The sequence below is a fragment of the Girardinichthys multiradiatus genome, chromosome 7, assembly GCF_021462225.1.
Source record: "Girardinichthys multiradiatus isolate DD_20200921_A chromosome 7, DD_fGirMul_XY1, whole genome shotgun sequence".
NCBI classification, from domain to species: domain Eukaryota; kingdom Metazoa; phylum Chordata; class Actinopteri; order Cyprinodontiformes; family Goodeidae; genus Girardinichthys; species Girardinichthys multiradiatus.
In genome coordinates this window covers 8,110,723-8,115,909 of record NC_061800.1, presented here as the reverse complement: position 1 = coordinate 8,115,909, position 5,187 = coordinate 8,110,723, and positions in this window count along the sequence as shown.

Sequence of the window (5,187 nt, the reverse complement as noted above, 5' to 3'; positions counted from 1 at the left end):
TCCAGTTCTGCGTCATTTTATTTTAATCGGATGGATGGATGGATGGATGGCATCCAATAAAATGCTGTAATGACACTCTGCTTAATGCTGCATGTGTCTTTTGTTTTATCTGCTCACTTTTTCAATAAATGACAGATCAGCTCCAGAATACCACCTGCATTCTCACTTAAATGACATCAGAACCAGATCTTAATATTTCCTCTAACTGCTTAAAGTTATTAAGTAAAGCATTATGAGGCTGCTTTAAGTTCTGCCAATGTTTCTTAGTTTCTGTGAAGGACTGAAGAAGCCTTTTAGAGGAGAAGTGAAATGTCTCCTGAGTCAGCACTGAGCTCAACTGCAGCTTGATGACCTATCAGAATGAATTTGTGGAGCGTGTGGCTATGTCGCAGTAGACACCTAATCAGAAAAATGTAATATTTTTTCTTTCTTTTTCATCCCTTTAAATCCAAAGAGTGAGGAAGAAAGAACATTACTGCTGTAGATAAAGTACTAAAGCATAGATTGAGCAGATCTAAAGTCATGGTGAAGACCTGGGTGGAAGAAATGTGAACATGATCAAATCTAAAGTGTTCGTATGCAGTACACTGAATACATTTGGTGTAAATAAGAAGAAATTTTTATTTAATAATCTGTTGTTGCCATAATAGAAATTGGCCTTTGAAATCCAATTCATAGGCTTTCAATTAGACATTTAATCCATCCAGCAGATAGAGCTATAAACTTTGCTACACAAACTTCAAGCAGAAAAACAGCTACAGGTGTCAGAGATCCTTGAAAAACGACTTAATGGACTGAATCTATATGGTGTTTATCTAGTCATACAGCCAAGACAACTACTCTCCTCATTGTGCCACAGCCACCTTTAATTCAATTTTCCCTGGAAGTAAAGTTTAAAGGGAAAATGTTTTCAAACAGGAAAAATTACATTCTTAGAGGAAAAGCAAAGTGTACAGAGAATTGAAGCTGACCTCACACCCTCTGTCTGTTTTCATGTCCCGTTGAGCAACATTTTTCACACAGGGAGGTTGCTCCTTTGTGCTTTTACTGTTTATACAGATACATTGTGTTTCGATAACGTCTGAGCAGAGGCATCAGTGTGCTGAATCACCTTCTGTTAAAGAGAACGTCTGGGTTTCAAAGTGAGATCACTTAAAGTAGCAGCCACAGACCTACAGCAAGATTTGAAATCTATGGTGTAGAAGTAGTTTTCATGCAGATTGGCACACCAGAATGTGTCAATCTGTATGAAACAACAATGTCATCATACACTGTCTTCCTATATTGTCATGGTAAGTGGGTAATAGATCACTGTAGCTCCTCCAGAGTTACCACAGGTCTCTTGGCTGCTTCTGTTCATATTGTCCTTGCTTTATCTGTCAGTTTAAAGTTGTAGTAGGTAACTTTAGTAAAAATAATTTTATTTTTACATATTTGTTAAAACTGTCTCTATTCCCTCTTCTCCACTGGCTCGTTTTAGGCGGTGCGGCTCTGCTCCACTCTGTTTCGGTCTACTCAGTACGGTACCAGTTGTGTTTCCACTGATCCACTGAGTGCTGAAGCAATGGCAGCTGAAGCCCCGCCTCCAGCCGTCAGCATACTGCTCTGTGGTGCTATTAACGTTACTGTGTGACATTGTCACATTAATGTAATCTGTGTAAATGATAAAAAAAATAAATAGCAAATTAAAAAAAAGAAATACTAATAATGTTTGTATTATTGTATATGCAGCGATGCGTTATGCTTTTCCATGTATAAAATGATCCACTGGGATAATTATCTGGACCACAGCCCAGCCAAAATAAAAGGCTCAAGGCTTCAGATGTGGGGGGGGGGGGCAGACGAAGCACAGAGGAGAGATGCTGCTGTCTGGACTGGTAGAGCTGCAGAGTTTGCCTGAAGAAGTTGCAATTTTGGGCCTTATGAGGAATTTTTTGTCTCAGCCATGGCAATAACGAGGGCAAGGACTTTAAAGCGCAAAACTGCGAACTTTCGACCACAGTGAAGTTAGTTTAAGGTTGGATATTTGAAGTTCGCACTCCGCAGATACATCGGGATGTCCTCCTGTTTGACCCGATGCAGACAGTCTGATCATGGGTAGCTGCTCTCTGCCTGCTCCCTCCTGCAGACACTGGTTCACTTAAGGACTGTCAATACATTTCTGAACCAAACACTCTAAGTCCATTTTAAGTCCACGGTTTTCTCAGAACTCCCAACTGCAGCTTTGAGTAGACAACCATTTTTTGATTGGTTTGCAGTCGTGCCAGACTTTTCCCATTTTTGGAGGATGAATTGAATAGTGTTTTACTTGCTGAGCTTTAATTATATTGATATTTGATTAAACTCTCGCAATGGGTGTTATTTATGTGTATAAGAGGTAAAGGGGTGAACACAGATGGACAGAACACATTTGTAATTGTAAAAACTTTTTAAAAACGTGTGAGTACTGTCCACCACCCAAGGACCACTTTATACACAGACATCTGGAATGTTCTGAGATCAACAGACAAGCTTAGGTTTCACTGTGTATATTATGGTTCATTCTGAAAAATGTTGGAGCAGAGATATGAAGGTCCATGAGCTTGAAGGTCCTGGTGTAGGGTGGAAATAATGTATTTGAGCTTCAAGGAAGATTTAAACCTGAGTAAAATGAGTATTTTCCCCCTTACAGATTTTATTTGCTTTTTCAGCACACACACACTTTGCACACAGATCATCAAGCAAATGTTAATATCAGACAAATATCATTTATTAAACCAACCTGGCTCTATGTGAAAAAGTAATTTTCCCCTAAACCTAAAACCTGGTTGTGCCACCCTTAGCAGCAACAACTGACATCAAGCATTAGTGATAACTGGCAATGAGCCTTTTCCATCACTGTGGAGGAAATATGCCCCACTCTTCTTTGTATTATTTATTTATTTTACCAATTTAGCCACATTGGAGGCATTTTTAAGCATGAATGACCTATTTAGGTTCATATCACAGCATCTCAATTGGATTTCAGTCAAGATTTTGACAATGCCTTGATTTAGTTGTTTTTTGTAGGTATTCTCAGGTAGATCTACTTGTTTGCTTTGTACCACTGTCATGCTTATTCCTGCATTGTCCCATTGCAGGTTATTGTCATGATCGTGAGGTAATTGTTCTGTTATCTTGAAGGGAACGAAGCCAGATGTTTATTGGGAAATGAGAGACGGGCCTTTGTGTTCTTTCTGGTCAGCAGTGGTACTGGTGTTGGAACTCTCCCATGGAGCCTATTTCTGACCAGTCTCTCTTCCTAATTTTTGAATCAGGAAGTCTGACCTTAACTGAGGCAAGTGAGGTCTGCAGTGCTTTAGATGTTGTTGTGGGTTCCTTTTGTAAACTCCTGGATTAGTCATTACTGCATCCTTGAGTAGCTTCTCCTTTTATGGATAATGGTTCTCGGTGTGGCTCATTGGAACCCCAAAGCCTTAGAAATAACTTTGTAACACTTTCCAGACTGATGGGTATGAATGACATTGTTTCTCATCAAGTCTTGCATTTCGTTAGAATGGGATATGATTTTTTTTTTTTTGAATCTATTAGCTTACTTCACGCTGTCAGACAGGTTCAACTTAGGCGAAACACATGATTTATTTGTTCTGTAGGTCAGGCAGTAATCCAAATAGGGTGTGGCTAGTGAAATTAAGTGAAAAAAATGGTATTATTCATAGTTCATTTAAGATTTTTCCATAATAAATGGAACCATCATTTGAAAACTGTGTGTAATTGCTCAGCTTATCTTTGTCTTATATTAAAATTTGTTTTATGCACTGAAGTAACACAAATGGAAAAACTGATGAAATCTGAAAGAGAACAAGTTTTCCCTCCTTAACAGAGTTTACAACCCAACAGGAACTAAGCTGATATATTGATATATTGCTAGTGAGGATACTAATGATCAGTCTTCTACACATCAGCTACACATGAATCTGTCACCAGTTGACCTACAGCCCTGAACCTAAAAACAGTTGTGGCCTCCTCTGGCCTCTACACCACAGAGGGTTAAATGATTGGAGCAGGCTGATCAGCCTGTGACTGATCTGTACTGAGCAGAAAGGAAGCTGGCATAGAAACAACAGACAGGTGGGGGGTGAGCTTGACCCCGCCTCGCCTGACAAAAGAAATGGCAGACGACAAGGAAGGCTCCCTGAATGACCTACTTTCAACCCAACTCGAGAAATTGTTTAGATATCTCAATCTATGTGCTCTATGGGAGAATAAACTGCACTCACACAGCAATTCAAGCTTTTTCACTAAATCGAAGTTTAACACAGTTATGGACAATCCACAGCATTAACAAATTATGTAGAAAAGATAAATAAATTAGATTTACAATAAGTTTCTTCTCAGAATTAAACAGAAAGCAAAGCCGCGGTAGTCATGTCATCTCCTTATGTGTGTGGGAAGTTTAACCTCAAGTATTTGACCTAGAAACGGACTCAGATGACTCCTAAGCCATGATAGATTCTACCATCAATGGAAATTATGGTTTTCAGAACTTTACAAACTCTAGGAATCAGTTTATATTGCTGAAATTGTGCCTTCTGATTGGTTTTCAGGTCTGTGGGCATGAAAGAGCAGCAAGAAGAAAGCAGTAAGAACTCCCAAACTGACACTGGAGATCACCATGGGCATGGACACCCTCCCCATCCTAAAACATTTTGATGGCAGTGTCACATAAGATCCCAAAAAATAACATTGAAGCTTGGGGTTGAAATTTGATGGTACTGGAGATGCCATATGTTCATGTATCACCTTAAATAGTTATGTGATCTGCATTTCATGTAGTGTTGACCTTTATGATGGTGATGACATATTTGAAGTCAACTGGTATCACTGAGCTATTTATACTTCTGTCTAGCTGGCAGTCATTTTCAGTGGAAAAAGGTGTTGATGCCGCAGTTTCGCAGGTAACCTTGTTGGAATTCATCTGAATTTCCATTCCATCCGCCAGAGCATATGGGTTTTTTAAGAACTTGGCTTGAAATTATGACTCTGGATGAAATCAAGCCATTTTAGTCTGGCCAAGTCCTCTTAACAAACTGGATTAATGACTGATCTTACCAAAATTTCCTGCAATATAAGCAGCGTTATCAAATGCGCTTTAAATGTTTTACTACAATTAGATGGTGTGTCCAATTAGGCTAAACACCTTTGAAG